Source organism: Mobula hypostoma, chromosome 9 (genome assembly GCF_963921235.1).
Source record: "Mobula hypostoma chromosome 9, sMobHyp1.1, whole genome shotgun sequence".
Taxonomy (NCBI): Eukaryota; Metazoa; Chordata; class Chondrichthyes; order Myliobatiformes; family Myliobatidae; genus Mobula; species Mobula hypostoma.
In genome coordinates, this window is record NC_086105.1 from 48,049,791 (window position 1) to 48,068,438 (window position 18,648).

At 42.5% G+C, this 18,648-nt stretch overlaps 1 protein-coding gene across 8 annotated transcripts in view; it reads right to left on the minus strand.

Annotated features, from left to right (window-relative positions):
- dennd5b (DENN/MADD domain containing 5B) overlaps positions 1–18,648 on the minus strand; it is a 300,592-nt gene that overhangs the window by 106,200 nt on the left and 175,744 nt on the right. The gene's annotated exons all lie outside the window — the stretch shown is intronic.

An 18,648-nucleotide genomic window follows, 5' to 3' on the forward strand; every position in this document is an offset into this window, starting at 1 on the left:
AGTCAACACATTAAGGACTGTTGTCAGGAGCACAAACAGACAAAGGCCTTTGGTTTATGCCCTGATTAAGTGCCACGGCCCGAAATGTTTACTCTTCACTCCTTTCCATAGGTGCCGCCTGACCTGCAGAGTTTGTCCATCATTTTGTGTGTGTTACTCTGGATTTCTAGTCATCTGCAGAATCTCTTGTGCTTTGGTTTTGATACATGGAAAGGGTGTATGATTCTCAAGGCAATGGAAAAGTACAGTATTTGACTGTATAGTGCCCGACTGTGGGCAAGTACATTTGCAACATGATAATAATTGATCAAATTAACAGTTACTGCTTGCATTGTAAATCTCATTGGTTTTATCTAGCAACAAAGCACCACAATAAAAGATGATGTTGTGCATGTAATCCAGGCATACTATGGGAATTTTAGGGTAGGACTCAGCCCAAAACGTCGACTGTACTTTTTTTCCGCGGATGCTCCCTAGCCTGCTGAGTTCCTCCAGCATTTTGTTGTGTGTGTTGCCGGGAATTTTAGGGTGTTTGTTCTGCAGAAAATTGAAAACCCCGTGTCACAATAGATTGTTGCTTTTATTTTGCACTAAACTTAATTTAAAGAGGAATAAAACAATGATAAGCAGTTCAGAGGTTTACTGGAATGGGTAGCTTGTCTTCTGGGAAAAGAATGACAGGCTAAGCTTGTATCCATAGAGGTTTAGAAGTAAGAAAAGACTTCATTAAAACTTACATCATTCTAACGAGCCTTTACAGGGTGGATGTGGAGGATGTTTTCTCCAGTGGGAGAAACTCGAAATAGGGGGCCACTATTGAAAAATAAGAGTTGCCCAGTTAGGGTAAAGGCATGGCCAAGTTTTATTCCTCAGAGGTTTACAAGCTTTTAAACTCTGCTTCCATTATAACACTCAGTGGCCACTCAATATGTTCATGGTCTTCTGTTGCTGTAGTCCATCTACTTCAAGGTTTAACATGTTGTGCATTTAGAGATGCTCTTCTAATCGCCACTGTTGTAATGTGTGGTTATTTGAGGTATTCTCACCTTCCTGTCAGCTTGAACCAGTCTGGCCATACTCCTTCCTACCTTTCTCATTAACAAGGCATTTTTACCCATAGAACTGCTGCTCAATGGATTTTTTTTTTGTTTTTCAGATCAGTCTCTGTAAACTCCAAACACTGTTCTGGTGAAAATCCCAGGCGATCAGCAGTTTCTGAGATACTCAGACTACCCTGTCCGGCACCAATAATCACTATATAGTTGAAGTCACTTACAGTAGATCAAATTTCCTCTCCATTTTGATGTTTGGTCTGAACAACAACTGAAACTCTTGACCGTTTCTGAATGCTTTTATGCTGCCACATGATTGGTTAATCATGTATTTGCATTAATGAGTAGGCAGACACCTAAAAAAGTAGCCAATGAGTGTAACACACATAAAAGTTGCTGGTGAATGCAGCAGGCCAGGCAGCATCTATTGGAAGAGGTACAGTCGACGTTTCGGGACTGTACCTCTTCCAATAGATGCTGCCTGGCCTGCTGTGTTCACCAGCAACTTTTATGTGTGTTGCTTGAAATTCCAGCATCTGCAGATTTCCTCATGTTTGCGTAGCCAATGAGTGTATTTGAAGAGTCTGAATATTGTTAAATTGGAAGTGGATAGATAGTACAAGTCCACAGCCATCAAATGTTCTTCATACATTAACCTTTTCATTCCCAGGATCATTCTTGTAAACCTTTTCTGGACCCTCTCCAATGCCAGCACATCCTTTCTTAGAAATAGTGCCCAAAACTACTCAATATGCCAACTGCTGTATGACTAATGCCTGATAAAACCTCAGCATTACATCTTTGCTTTTATATTCTAATTCTCTTGAAATGAATGCTAACATTGCACTTGTCTTCCTTACCACTGACTCAACCTGCAAGTTAACCTTTAGGAAATCCTTTATTAGGACTCCCAAGTACCTTTGCACCTCTGATTTCTTAATTTGGGGTCCCTGTTTAGAAAATAGTCTATGTCCTTATTCCATCTACCAAGTGCATGACCATACACTTCCCAACACTGCGTTCCATCTACCACTTCTTTGCCTTTTCTCCTTATCCGTCCAAGTCTTTCTGCAGACTCCCTGCTTCCTCAGCATTACCTGTCCCTCCACCTGTCTTTGTATTGTTCACAAACTTGGCCACATCCAGATCATTTTCATATAACAGGAAAAGTCCTGACTCCTGTTGAACACCATTAGTCCCTGGTAGCCAAACACCCCCTTTATTCCTACTCTTAGACCTTGGCCAGTCAACCAAACTTCTGTCCATGCTAGTATCTTTCCTGTAATACCACGCTAAGTAGGCTCATGCACGGAACCTGTTAAAAGCTTCCTGAAAATCCAAGCAAACAACATCCACTGATTCTCCTTTGTCTATCCCGCCTGTCATTCCAACAGATTTGTCAGGCAAGATTACCCCTGAAGGACACCATGCTGACTTCAACCTATTTTATTATGTGTCTCCAAGTACTCCGAAACCTTGTCTTTAACATCTTGCCAACCAAGCTGGCTGGCCTGTAATTTCCTATATTTTGCCTCCCTCACATTTTAAAGAGGGAATGACATTTGCTGGGTGCAGGGTGAAAGGAAGTCTCACCTGTAATAATAAACTGTAATATATTGCCAACCACAGGCGTCAAGCTAACCAGCCTTAAGGAGTGGAGTGCCGTTTTCTGAGTGCAGGGTGAAGGACATTACGGACAGAGAGGGGGTGCGAAATCCAAGGGAGTACTTGAGAGTAAATGAGAAAATTTTTAAATAAAAGGATTTTTGAAATAGCAGCTATAGTTAGTTATATCTATAGTTAGCTATAGATCTAGGTGTTCTTGTACATTAATCACTGAAAGCAAGCATGCAGGTACAGTAAGCAGTGAAAAAAAGCTAACAGTATGCTGGCCTTCATGACAAGGAAAATTGAGTATTGGAGCCAAGAGGTCCTTCTGCAGCTGTACAGGGCCCTGGTGAGACCACACCTGTAGTATTGTGTACAGTTTTGGTCACCAAATTTGAAGAAGGACATTCTTGCTATTGAGGGAGTGCAGCGTAGGTTCACAAGGTTAATTCCCGGGATGGCGGGATTGTCATATGTTGAAAGATTGGAGCGACTGGGCTTGTATACACTGAAATTTAGGAGGAGGAGAGGGGATCTGATTGAAACATATAAGATTATTAAGGGATTGGACACGCTGGAGGCAGGAGGCATGTTCCCGCTGATGGGTGAGTCCAGAACCAGAGGCCACAGTTTAAGAATAAGGGGTAGGCCATTTGGAACGGAGTTGAGGAAAAAAATTTTCACCCAGAGAGTGGTAGACATGTGGAATGCTCTGCCTCAGAAGGTAGTGGAGGCCAAGTCTCTGGATGCTTTCAAGAAAGAGATGGATAGAGCTCTTAAAGATAGCGAAATCAAAGGTTATGGGGATAAGGCAAGAACTGGATACTGATTGTGGATGATCAGCCATGATCACAGTGAATGGCGGTGCTGGCTCGAAGGGCTGAATGGCCTACTCCTGCACCTATTGTCTATTGTCTATATGGGGAATTGGACCGAGTAGGAGTTAGAGCAGTAGCACTTGGGTTTTGAATGAGATTATGGAGGGAAAGCCCACTGAGCAGAGCAATGGTAAAATCTACTCTGCAACCAGCAAAGTGATGAGTACGCCCAAAGCAGCAGAGTTGGCAAAAGTGGTGTGGTATTTGAATATAAATATATCAGCTTGTTGAGGTGGCACTCTTCCAATTAGACAATGGGGTAGAATTCTGCAAAAGATGCACCAACATATTGCAAGCTATCATATACATTTCTGAAATTCTGTTCCACTGGTTTTATTGACAGGCAGCCAGAGTCACCTACTGGCCAGATTGGCCGATCTCAGAACATTTCCTTCCCTGAGAAGCATCAGTGAAACAGGCTTCATGGAAATAACTAAGCCCATGGTAGTTTTTAATGGTACTCTAAGACCAGAAGACCACAAGACATAGAAGCAGATTTAGGCTATTTTGCCCATCAAGTCTGCTCCACCGTTCATCACGGCAGATCCCAAATCCCACTTAACTCCATACACTTGCCTTCTTGCCATATCCTTTGACACTCTGACCAATCAGTAAACTAGCAACACGAACTATGAACATAGTTCTGGATTATTCACTCGAATGAATTTAAGCTCCCCAGCTGCCATGATAGATTTGAATCTTGTCTGCATGATGGTTAGTTTAGTCCTTTGCATTACCAGCTCTGTAACAACACTGAAACTTGTAACACAGTTAATGTGATAGGGCACAGGTTTAAGCTACAAAGGAAGGGATCTTTAAATAAAAAATGTTTTCACCAGAGGATGGTTAGAATCTGGCACACACTGCTCGAGAAGGTAGTGGGAAGCAGGTACTGGGAACATTTAAGAGGCATCTGGGTAGGCAGTTGAATCATAAATCTGTGGACCAAGTGGGATGTATTGATAAGTATCTTGTGGTCCTTACGGACATGGTGGATTGAAGGCTTGTTCTGCGCTGTGGGACGCTATGAACATGAACGTACTTCTGCTTTTCAGAGAGCTGGGCCATATAATCTGACACAGCTCAATTTGCTCGACGATGGCCATCATTGGGGAGTAGACAAACTATGGCTTAGCACAGATTAAAGCAAAAAAAAAACCTTTCAGCTATCTCTGTGTCCACCTGACTCTGTCTGTTATTTATTATTTAAGCCCGGATAGCGTTTCATTCAAATGTTTGAATCCAACTACAGGGCCAAGCCTCGTGAATTATTCCAGAATCTCAACTATCCGTCTCAGAGCTTTGATGAAAGCTACATGCAAGTCCATTATAAGAAAGCATGCTTGGTTGTCAGGACGACTGTCACAACAGCTCCGGACTTCCTGTTGCCATGGAGATGAAATCTCCACTTTGAAGTTTCATGCCACAGATCCATTACTGGTGCCCAGTGTTTGATTTAAATTTAATCCATTTGCTCCTCCAAAATCCTAAAATCATTTATTAAATATTCTGCATTCTTGAATACATTTAAAATAAGGATGATGATCCAGTACTTCCCATAAAATCTTTTCTTTCCCCATCCTGAGATGAAGTTCCAAGTACACTCACACATGAGGGTTTCTCCTCAACTTAACTTGTTTAGTAAATGATTTCATTGTGGAACACACAGCATATATTTTGGCTCGACAACAACACAGGCTGTGATAAATGATAATATATAACCCAAGCAGTTTCCTCCATCTATCTCTCCCTCTCCCACCCCCCACCCCGCCCGTGTCTCTGTCTATGCCCCTCTGGTGTGTGTCTGTCCATTCCCCTCTGGTGTGTCTCTGTCTATTCCCCTCTCCTCTCACCTTTTCCTTCCCCCATCTTTCTCTTTCCCTACCCCCTCTCTCCCGCTCTCCCCCCACTCTCCCCCACACTCCCCACCTCTCTCTCCCCCCATACTGCCCCCATCTCTCTCTCTCTCTCTCGAATGCAGTTTCTCATTCCCTGTAATACTTTGTACAGAATAAGCAGTACAGTACTTGAAATTTAATGTTGACCAAGGACATCTCTACCGATAAATCAACATTAATGGAATCACAACAGATGTCTATCAATCAAAAATACTCCAATCACTCCATACAAAGTGTGAGGATTTTACATATGTCAATTTGTGTATCAGGTGTCATTGGATAACATTGTGACTATGTAGTCCAAACTTTGATTTCTCTAACGCAAAGTATTTACAGACAATACACTGCTTAGCTGATCGTTAGTCATGTAACACTTGGAACGGCTGTTCATAGAGCACTGAAGCCTGAATGTGTCCTGTCACACATAACGTAAACCTCATCATTCTTGGTCAAACTGGTCACTCTCCAGCACACCAGGCTTAAAGGCGTGACCTGGACTGTTCTAATGTTGTTCAGAGTTGAAAAGTTTTCGAATAAATGTTGAGTGAATGCAGAAATAAATATTCATTCCATAGATATTGGAATAGAAACAATGCATTTTCCAACATACGGATAGCATATGTTTTTCATTTAGAAGATGAGGGCGAACAGATATGCTTAAAATTTGGGGATGTGTGTCACAAACCAAGTTGGCTCACGTGGTCTAAACTGGGAGGGTACAACAATCCTTGCACCTTTCAGTACCTGTCCTCGGACTTGAACCTTTCCTTCTCACTTGTCGAGTCTGTTTTGGTCCACCTACTGCTCTGAAGGCCAAACTGATCTTTTTTTTCCAAATCCAATTCCTCTCCAGCATCTCTTTAATGGGTCAGGTTAGTCAAGTGACTAATGGACCTCATAGGGATGCCTGATGTTAAATCATCAAACCCTCACAAAATACTCACAAAACAAAGGCCCCCCTTGGAACTGGGATTGAGGGAATTTATTCAACCTTTATCAGGATGTCATCAAAAGACTGGTCAAGGGGGCAGGTTTCACTGTTTCAATGCTTGTGCAACTTGGCTGCCACGTTATTTACGAGGCAAAATGCTTCACAGATGTGATGAGATGCTATCTTCATTTATTTCTGTTGAAGGCTGCTGTTAACTTGCATGACACCACCACTGAGATTAAATTCACTCCTTTGGCTTGGAATCCAAGAACTCTTGACAGCACTATTTTGGGAAGGTGGGTGCAAATTTCACACTCCAGAATGACAGCACTGTGATGATGAATAGTTATTTCCAATTTCATTACAGAGTAGCTGAATGTACTTCCAGATCAGACGGTCTCTGAGCAAGTTCCCTTACAGAATGAAGCATTCTATCTGATTCAAAAGCATGTAAATGAGACTGTGTTCCAATCTGAAAAGCTCATTCAAAGTATGACTTCACTTCCATCAATGTATTTGCTCTGTGCGGGTAAATTACTTCTCCATTGGAGTGCTGGAAATGTTTACCTTATTGTATGACTTAAGTCTGTTCAGTTAATATTCATTGTATATTCAAGTACTCTTTCTTATTCAAAGAAACCTAGAACATAGAACAATACTGCACAGGAACAGGTACTTCAGCCCATGATGTTGTGCCAAACTAATTAAACTGATAATTAAATGACTCATCGAATCCCGTCTGCAACATAATATCAATAACCTTTCAATCTCTGCACAGTCATAGAGTCGTAGAGCACTACAGCGCAGAAACAGATCCATCGACCCACCTAGTCCAGGCCAAACTGTTATTCCGCCTCGTCCCATAGACCTACATCTGAACCAAAGCCAACCACAGCCAAGTACTTATCTAAACTTCTCTTAAATGTTATAATCAAACCTACATCCATTGGCAGCTCGTTCCACGTTTGCACCACCCTCAGAGTGGACAAGCTTGTCCTCAGGTTCCCCTTAAATATTCAACCTTTCACTCTTAACTCATAACTTCTTGTTCAGGTCTCACTATATCTCAGTGGAAAAAGCCTTCTTGCATTCACCGTACCTACATCCCTCATACACTCAGTGGCCACTTTATTAGGTACCTGCCGCACCTGTTCATGGTCTTCCTGTCAGCTGAAATCAGTCTGGCCATTCTTCTCAGACCTCTCCCATTAACAAGGCATATTTGCCTACAGACCTCCTGCTCACCAGATATTTATGTTTTTTGTACATTCTCTGTAATTTTCAAATCTTTCAAATCTCCCCTCATTTCCCGATGCTCCAGGGAATGAGGTCCTAACCGATTCAACCTTTCCTTATTCCTCAGGATCTCACACCCCAGGAACATCCTTGTGAATTTTCTCTGTACTCTTCTAATCTTTTATGTAGGTAGGTGACCAAACTGCACACAAGACACCAAATTTGGCTTTACCAGCATCTTGTACAACTTCAACATAACATCCAATTCTTGTACTCAATCTGATTTATGAAGCTCTCTTTCAGACCCAGTAATGCCACATTCAAGGAATTATGGGTCGGTACTCCCAGATCCCTCTGTTCTACCACACTCCAACAATGGAGTCAACGATCCCTGTGGCACAGCACTAACCACAGGCCTCACTCTGAGAGACAACCATCTACTAAAACTCAATGTCTTCTATGGTAAGCTAATGTTGATTCCAATTTACTACTTCATCCTTAATGTCAAATGACTTAACCTCCTGGACCAAAGCCCTTGATAAAAGTCCAAGTAGACAACATTCACTGCCTTTCATTCATGCACCTATCCAACAGCCTCTGGAATGCTTCTATCATATTTGCCTCCAGTACCACCCCTGGCAGCTCGCTCCAAGCATCTGTCACTCTCTGTGTAAAAAAAACTTGTCTTTCTCCTTGGAACTTTCCCGATCTCATCTTAAATGCATGCCTTCTAATATTAGACATAACAATCCTGGGAACAAAGATACTCTATCTATGCCTCTCATAATCTTATAAGCTTCTAATAGGTCTCCCTTCAGCCCCCTCTTGCACCAGAGGAAAAAACAACCTCAGTTTGTCCACCCTCTCTTTAGAGCATATGTCCCCTTATCCAGATAGCATCCTGGTAACCTCTTCTGCACCCTCTCTAATTACATCACAACCTTCCTATAATGGGGTGACCAGAGATGAATGCAATACTCCAGATGGGGCCTTCTGAGCTCCAAACCTGGGCCTTTATCTCCTACTGGATGTATTCGATTTGCCCCAAGTAAATCAACCAGCACCAGCACAGCTACAGGCAATAACTCGACAAGAACATGACAACCTGCAACCATGAGGGAGGACTGATTGCCAGTGCAAGCTGGTTGTTCCAATCCAAATAAACCCTTGGCTCAACTTCTACAGGCAATCAACTTCAAGATGAAGGTGTTAAGGCGAGCCAAATCATCCAATGCGTATTGGTCACCTGACAACCAATCTGAGGCTGACTTTCACTGATCGGTTGTTGTGCCTAACAACGTCTCGAATGTTCTTCAATAACCATTTAAATAGTCCTGCTCTGGATGCACTGTTGAGATTTTTTCTTGGCTGCGTGGATTTACTGGATAAAGGTTATTTTGTGTTTCAGCTTTGTTCCATCTCCTGGCTCAAGTCTTATCACTAGTTATAGGCGAGCAAACACAACAACAGGATTATGGGCCAAATGCAAGCAAATGTGATTAGCTCATGTTGGTTGGCATGGATGAGTTTGGCAGAAAGGCCTGTTTCTATGCTGTACGACTCTGTGACTTTATGGCTCTAAGGAGGCTATTCAGCTATTCAGCCAATAAATGCTACACTAGCCATCCCATGGGTCCCATTTCCCATTATATTCTCTGCAACATATTCTCTCTCACTTGCTCATTAACATCACCCCTATTCTCTTACCACACATCTATGTTTAGGAGCAATTTACAGTAACCAATTAATCTACCAACAAGCACATCTTTGGTATGCAAAAGGATAATTTAACTACTTGCAGTAAACCCACATGGTCACAGGGAGAACAGAAAACACCAAAGATCAGAATTAGACCCGGTCACTGGAGCTACAAGACAACTGCTTAACTGCACCTTCAAGATAAGCAAAGCCATAGATTGTCACAAGTGGAGGAACAAAATGCTGTGGGGAAAAGGGGTAGAAAAATCTCTTTGCTTGTCGTCCATGCACCATTAATGGTTCCTGCTAGTTCTATTCTGAAGGAACCAAGTGAGTGAGGACCATTCTGTAGTATCATTAGCACCATAAGAATAACAGTGGAGCCACGCAGTCTCTTATATCCCTGACCCACTCAGCTGTCTCATAGCTGATCTAAACTCTACCCTGGTTTGCCCCTTTATTTCATGTGCCTTGGTCCCTTAACCCAAGTACAATGTATTGATTCCAATACAAATTAAATAAACTGTTGAATTTAGCAGAGCTAGAATGGGACATGAGAAGGCCTTGGTGAGTTGGATTAAAGGAGAAAACTCCAAAGCCTTTTTCACGTATGTTAAAAACAGGCAGATGACTAGAGTGACTAGACTGATCAGGGATAAAAGAGGAAATGTGTACCTTGAGTGAGAGGAGGTATGGGAGTCCTTAATGAATGCTTTGCTTCAGTATTCGCCAGTGAGAGGAATCTTGACAAAAGTGAGAACAGCATAGCACAGGCTGACGTGCTGGAAATTGTCAGCGCTAAGAAAGAGAATATTTTGGAACTTCTGAAAAACATTAGGATAGAAGTCCCCGAGGCCAAATGAAGTACACCCCAGATTACCAAGGAAAGCGAGGGAAGATTGCTACACCTTTGGTGACGATCCTTCTCTCCTCTCTGACAAGTAGTACCAGAAGATTGGAGGGATGCAGATGTATTCCTTTGCTCAAGAAAGGTAATAGGGATAACCCTGGGTATTAAGGGACTGGTGAGTCTTATGTCAGAGGTGGGCAATCTATTGGAGAACATTCTTAGAGACAGGATTTACAAGCATTTGGAGAAGCATGGACTGATTAGGGACAGTCAGAATGGTTTTGAGAGGGGCAGGTCATGCCTCACAAGCCTGATTGAATGAAGTATATCAGTGGTCCCCAACCACCGGGCCGCAGACCGGTACCAGGCCGCAAAGCATGTGCTACCGGGCCGCAAGGAAACGATATGAGTCAGCTGCACCTTTCCTCATTCCCTGTCACGCCCACTGTTGAACTTGAACGTACGCGAGGTCATGACCCATGCAAGATCATCAGTCAGTCATTAACCTGCAACTACTCGATGAGTAAAAAACAAACGTCGCTTGAGAGTTTCTTTGGAAGAGATGATAGGGAACATAAAAGGCCTGACGATGATGATAACGCAGAGACAGCTGAGGCCAAGACTACAAAAAAAAGAGAAAGCTTCCTTCAACAGAAAATACGACGAGTCGTACATAAAATATGGCTTTATTGCGACCGGAGACTCGCACGCTCCAAGCCCCGTGTGTGATATGTGGAGACAAGCTGTCTAATGAGGCAATGAAGCCCTCAAAACTGCTTCGGCAGCTTGAGTCCAAGCACCCTGCACTTAAAGACAAACCCGTTGGGTTTTTTGAGCGGAAAAAACGTGAGCAAGTGGGACAGAAGCAAGTGCTGAGAGCCACCACTTCCACAAATGCTGCTGCTCTGAGAGCGTCGTACTTAGCGGCTAGCCGTATTGCTAAGGCTAAGAAGCCATTCACTGTTGGTGAAGAATTGATTCTGCCTGCTGCCAAGAACATGTGCCGTGAACTGTTGGAAGAAGCTGCAGCTAACAAGACGGCACAGGTTTCTCTTTCAGCTATCACAGTTTCAAGGAGAATCGATGATATAGCAGAGGGCATCGAAGCACAGCTGTTGGAATGGCTTAACGAGTCTGGTTTCACTACCCGAGTCAAAGAGGTTGCTCCTGAATGCCAGTCTACACACTGTGTCACACACAGGGAAATGCTAGCTAGCAAAAAATGTCACCTGATCTTAACAGCGTATTGAGTGACGTTGTTGAGGTTATCAATCACATCAAAGCAAAAGCCCTTAACTCACATCTGTTTGAGCAGCTTTGCGAGGAAATGGATGCAGAGCACAAACGCCTTCTCTTACACACTGAAGTCAGATGGCTATCAAGGGGGAGAGCCCTGGCCAGGGGTTTTGAGTTAAGAGAACAGCTACAGAGATTTCTTTCAAGAAAAAAGTCACCACTGGCAGCACACTTCAGTGACGAGGAGTGGAGAGCAAAACTCACTTATCTGTGTGACATCTTCAACCGGCTCAGTGAACTGTCTTCAAGTTGGCAGATAAAGTGTCTGCTTTCAAAGCTAAACTGGAACTGTGGGGACGGTGAGTGGACAAGGGCGTATTTGACATGTTCTCAACATGAGCTGGGATTTTGGGAGAGACTGAGGCTTCTCACAGCTGGTACGCGATCACCTATCTTCGCTGTCAACAGAATTCGAGCGTTACTTCCCAACCGCAAATGACCCAAGACGTGCAAAGGAATGGGTCCGTGACCCATTTGTGAAAGTCCCCGGTGAATCATCCATGTCAGCATGAGAAGATCAACTCCTCGAGCTTGCAAATGACGGTGGGCTGAAAAGTATGTTTGACATAACATATCTGCCGGCATTCTGGATCAAAGTCAAGGCTGAATATCCTGAGATAGCCACAAAAGCACTGAAAACGTTGCTTCCATTTCTAACACCATATTTCTGCGAAGCTGAGTTTTCTGCAATGAATGCAACGAAAACTAAATTGCGGAATAGACTGGACATAAGGAACTCCCTTATCACTATATTCATGCGAGGAAAATATGCGCTGTGTGTTTAATATTAAATTCATTAGATAAACCCTTTTAGAAACGAAATTGAGTGTATTAGCCACTGATAAGTGACTTATAGTTGACCTTATCACCTATATTTCAGTCGTGATTAACACCCGTCTCCGTCCCCGGTCACCCGGTCCGCAAGAATATTGTCAATGCTAAACCGGTCCATGGTGCAAAAAAGGTAAGGCATTTGCCAAGGTTCCCCTTTCATTCAGAAAGCCAGGAGGCATGGGATCCATGGCAACTTGACTGTGTGGATTCAGAAATATCTTTCCTGCAGAAGCTAGAAGGTGATAGCAGATGGAGTGTATTCTGCCTGGAGGGTGGTGACTAGTGGTGTTCCACAGGGATCTGTTCTGGGACCTCTGCTCTTTGTGATTTTTATACTTGGATGAGAAAGTGAAAGGGTGGGTTGGTAAATTTGCAGATGACACATAGATTTGTGGTGTTATGGATTGTGTAGAAAGTTGTCATGGGTTACAATGGGACATTGATAGAGTGCAGAGCTGGGTTGAGAAGTGGCAGATGAAGGTCAATCTGGAAAAGAATGAGGTGATTTGAGGTTCATATGTTTCTTCATTTCATTCATTCTTTGGGTTTTTTCTTCTGTTTTGAGGATGTCTGCTGAGAGTAAGAATTTCAGGTTGTATATTGTATACATTCTCTGATATTAAATGGAACCACTGAACTATTAGGAAGATAAAACTAGAAGGCAGAATAAAGGATTAATGGCAGAATTCTTAGCAGTGTGGAGGAATAAAGGGATCTTGGGTCCACGTCTATAGATACCTCAAAATTCATGCACATGTTGATAAGGTTGTTAAGAAAGTGTATGGTGTATTTTGGTAAGAGATGTAGACTGAGTGGATAGCCACAGACCTTTTCCCCAGGGCAGAAATAGCTAACTAGAGAGGCATAATTTTAAGGTGATTGTTGGAAAGTATGAGGGAAGTTGTCAGAGTTAGGTTTTGTTTTTACATTCACAGTGATGGGTGTGTGTAGGTGTGGGACGATGGGTACATGGAAGCACCCATTCAACAACGTATGCTTAGTTCCGCTGAAAGGCCACTGACCTGAAACATGAACTCTGCTTTCAAACAGATGTTGCCTGATAGTTGCTGGGTGCTGGCAGAGGCAGATACATTAGAGACATTTAAGAGACTCTTAGCTTGACCCAAGGACGAAAGAAAAATAGAGGGCTATGGGGGAGGAAAGGGTTAGATTTATCTTTGGTTAAAAGGTCAACATAAAATTTTGAGCCGAAGGGCTTGTACTGTGCTACGTTCTAATTCCTGAGGTGTTCCAAGCTATTTAATTATGGCTGGGACAATAATGGATTTGTTACAGATATTCCCGGACTTACAGGACATTATGCAATCCATGTTCCTGTTGTTCCAGTATCCACAGCATGCAAGAACTTCATCCAAGTGACCATTCTTGTACTGCCCTGGACTGTTGACAATTCAACGATATGAGATACCACATCACAGCCTAGTTCTGTTAAAAGGTCATTGATCTGAAATATGAACTCTGTTTTCTCACAGAAATTGTCTAACATATTGGGAACTCCCAACTTTTGCTTTTACTGCTTTCTACGCTCACGTCACCAAGAGCCCCTGCATTTCCACACGGCTTCCAGAGGGCAGCGCTGATACAACAAAACATTAATACAACATCCTATTCTTTATCCTGATATTCTTTATCCTGCTGTTCTTAATGAATAGACCATGCTGTCATACAATCATAGCAAAGGTAAGCTAATGCACGACATTCCAAGAAATTAAGTTCAGTCTTCTATGTGTTGTTTGATTATTGCTGAGCAGTTTCATTAATCACTCAGCATATCAGTAGCTATCATGGAGACCTATCTCCTGAGGAAGTTTAATCAAAGATCTTTTTTAACTCAAACCACCAACAGTACAACAGCTAAAAGTGCTTGCTCCTAAGCAAGCCAAGCCTTAAAGAGCAGCATTCACAATTTATATCATAGTTTACATAAAAAGACAGTACATTTAATTCAACTTTGTTGACGATGAAAAGCCAGTTTGGAAATGGAGTTGTGTGAGGAATCTCAATATTGTAATGTAGGCAGATTAGGTGAGTGAGTGTGAAGGTACCAGGTAGGGAGTAAAGTGAGTAAATATGTAGTTGTTCACTTGATAAGGCAAATTAAATGCAAGATTATTCAAACAGTGAAACATAACTGGTGTACAGACACATGAAACAAAGAACGTGAAGTTACAGGTTTAGAAGGCAATTAGGAAAGACAAGTCTTTCTGGTCAAGATGGTGCTGAGCTGCAGTCTCTGTTGAGGTCATAGCTCAGATTTTTTTGCTTTTTTTTAGGTTTGTAGGGATAGTTTTAGGGACAGAGAGCGGAGTTACAGGGTCAGATTAGGGTTCAGCGGCAGGGTTGTGGGGGAGCTAGCGATCAGGTGGGAGTCTAGGCCTCTGCTTTGCGCTCAAAGCCCATCGATGCTCACGGCAGCTTGGCAAATGCTGTGGACAAAGACTAGTAAGGACAAGTGCTGGACTCACCCTAGGTTGGTAGGTCCATATGGGCAGGGGACACAAGGACGGGTGACACTCCAGGTTGGCAAATTGGCAAGTCTGGAGTACGAGACTAGGAGTTCAGGGTCCAGTCACCTGAGAGTCCTGGGGCTGATACTGCAGACCAAAGTAATTGAGACCAAAGTCAATGAGTCTAGAAATCAAGGCCCGAAGTCCGAAGACCTGAGACTGTGAGGCAACGGAGGAAGTTGGAGACCTGATGTCTGTGAGCCCGTGAGTCCACTGTAGGCTGGAGGTCCAGTGGTGGCCTGTCCACTGGATGCTGGAGGCTTGTCTGTGTGTGTAAGTGGGAGGGAGAAACAGGGATTGTTTTGCTGTCATTTTGTTGCTATTGTTGTTATTGTCGTTATCGCTGCTTGTGTGGTTCTGCTGGACATTGTGTGCATGCTCCGAATGTGCCAGAATGTGAGCTGGCACCTGTGGATTGCCCCCAGCACATCCTTAATCCTTAAACTGGCTACTTCATGCAAACAACACATTTTACTGTATGTTCAATGTTCATTGATAAATAAATTTATCTGAATTTGAATCTGCAAGCATTACAACACAAGATCAAACATTGCTGCAATTAAACGGCACCTAAAGTACAGAGCATGGTTCTATTCACCATTCAAAATAAGAAAATATCTGCCTTTGGTATAGTACACAGTAGATTAAACACATTACTTTTGTTAGTTTAGATAGGAAGTCCCGCCGCTCTCTGTAGAGAGTTTGTACGTTCTCTCTGTGACCACATGGGTTTTCTCCTTCATTCCAAAGATAATAAGATTAAGGTTAGTAAATTGTGGCCATGCTACATTGATGCCAGAAGCATGGCCACACTTGAGGGCTGACCCCAGCACATCTTCTATTGGTGTATTGCATCCTCCAGTGATGCATTGGTCGCTGACGAAAATGGCGCATTTTACTGTGTGTTTCCATGCACATGCAACAAATAAAGCTAATCTTTAGCTCCTGGGATGACAAAATGGTGCAATGAGAAAAATCCAAGTATTCAAGTTAGGGGATTTAGAAGAATGAGAGGTGATCTCATTGAGACAAGACTCGGAGAGGTACTGAAAGGGTAGATGCCAAGAAACTGCTTCTTCTGAATGCAAAATCTGGAATTAGGGACAATGGACAAATCTGGAATTAGGGGCAATGGACAGGAAAAAGAAAATTCAGGAGGAGATGAGTAGAATAATGGATGGTAATCTTTGGAAATTTCTACTCTCAGAGGGTAGTATTCACTGAGCACATGCAAAACCAAGATTGACAGAAGCAAGGGGTCAATAGGGAACCTTAATTCCATCAACCGAGGGTTTAGGGAATCAATGGGGTCTGGTGATTGGTTGGGAAGATGGGCCTGATGCATCAGCTGTTATATTAATGAATGCCAACGCAGCCTTGGGGGCTGGAAGGCCTTTTAAATAATTCAAGCTATCTAACAGGAAGCCTTCTCAGTTTCCTATTACCCCTCACTGGCATTATAATTAAAAGAAAAAAATTGCTTGCAGTATGGAGGCACCAAGACTTCACATGTACAGTAATTATAAATGAAGAGCTGTGTCTTACTGAGGAAATATTCAAGTCACTGCAGTGTAGAACTGAGCTCTGTCACTGCAGAACTTTGCACTCCTTCCAGCCCACTACCTACGTAATTACTCTATAGTGCTCCCGTCTTTTGTGTGAATTCTTTTTAACCTCACCAGTATGTGCAAAGATGGGAAAAAAACAGAAATAATAAATATACCGTACTTCCTTTTATCAACAAATTGGCTTATTGCCATTAATTCTTTGAACTCTGAACTACCCTCTTACAGTCTTGCTCTGGGATGCCAAAAGCTTGCCCTGTGTCTGATAATTTGCCTGACGCAAGAATTCTCAACACAGGAGGTGAGAGACAGTCAGTCATCAGTACAGGTTAACAAATTGCTTAACATTCACAGACACAGACTCTGACAAAGACTTCAGAATTAGTCTGCCACTATTTCACTAATACTCAATGCACTTTTTTTGTGTGAATGCCCTTTGTTTAAACCCCCCCCCCCACCCCGACCCTATCCAACATTTAAAACTAACTTTATTTACAAATCTTTATCCCATTCACTACTTGGAGACAATGACTTCATATGCAAGTACACAAGAAATGGAGGAGGAATAGGCCATCGAGCCCCTCAGGCCTGCCCTTCTACTCAGTATGATCATAGCTGACAATGCTGGCCTTTCAACTCTGAGCTCACTGCTTTTGAGTTACTTCAAATCCACACACTCCAATTACAGGAAGGAAAAGAAAACAGTAGGTATTATAAAACCAGCAGGATAGGGATGGTTCACAGCAGGCATTCAGGAAAAGAGACAATACAGATTCTCATTTTCCTTTACTGGAAATGAATGTCACTTTGAAATGAAGGATATTGGAAGAACTTGCAAACACAAAATGAAATAAAGAAAATTCATGTGATGTCTCATTAAGTTACCAGGTTTCAAAGTGAATTTATTATCAAAGTTTTCTTACAGGCATTCACAGCAGAACAACAATGTACAATAGAGTTGATGAAAAACTACGCACAAAGACTGACAAACAACTAACGTGCAAAATAAGACAATTTGTGCAAACATAAATAATAAATAAACAGCACTAAGAACAGGAGATGTGGAGATCTTGAAAATGGGCCCATATATAGGTTGTGGAATCAGTTCAGAGTTGAGGTTACCACACAGTGACAGCAACAGAAACAGAATCAAATTTATTATCATCGGCATGTACCACGAAATCTGTTAACTTAGCAGCATCAGTACAGTGGAATATATATATCATATAAAAAGTATTCAACCCCGCCCCTTGGAAGTTTTCACATTTTATTGCTTTACAATATTGAATCACAGTGGATTTAATTTGGCTTTTTTGACACTGATCAACAGAAAAGATTCTTTCATGTCAAAGTAAAAACAGATCTCCACAAAGTGATCTAAATTAATTACAAATATAAAACACAAATTAATTGATTGCATAATTACTCATCCCCTTCAAGTCAGTATTTAGTAGATCCATCTTTGGCAGCAGTTACAGCCTTGAGTCTGTGTGGATAGGTCTCTACCAGCTTTGCACATCTGGACACTACAATTTTCCCCCATTCTTCTTTACAAAACTGCTCAAGCTCTGTCAGATTGCATAGGGTCGTGAGTGATCAGCCCTTTTCAAGTCCAGCCACAAATTCTCAATTGGATTGAGGTCTGGACTCTGACTTGGCCACTCCAGGACATTAACTGTGTGGCTTTGGCTTTGGGTTTATGCTTGGGGTCATTGCCTTGCTGGAAAACAAATCTCACAAGTCGCAGTTCTCTTGCAGACTGCATCGGGTTCCTCCAGGAATTCCCCGTATTTTACTCTATGCATCTTACCCCTCACTTTCACAAGCCTTCCAGAGCCTGCTGCAGTGAAGCATCCCCACAGCATGATGCAGCCACCACCATACTTCATGGTAGGGATGGTGTGCTTTTGATTATGTGCAGCGTTTGGTTCACGCCAAACAGCATTTAGTCTGATGGCCAAAATGCTCAGTTTTGGTTTCATCAGACCATAGAACCTTCTTCCAGCTGACTTCAGAGTCTCCCACATACCTTCTGGCAATCTGTAGCTGAGATTTAACGTGAATTTTTTTTCAACAATGGCTTTCTCTTTGCCACTCTCTCAAAAAGCTGTGACTGGTGAAGCACCTGGACAACAGTTGTTGTATGAGCAGTCTCTCTCATCTCCGCCACCGAAGCTTGTAACCCCTCCAGAGTTGTCATAGGTCTCTTGATGACCTCCCTCACGAGTCCCCTTCTTATACGGTCACTCAGATTTTGAGGATGGCCTGCTCTAG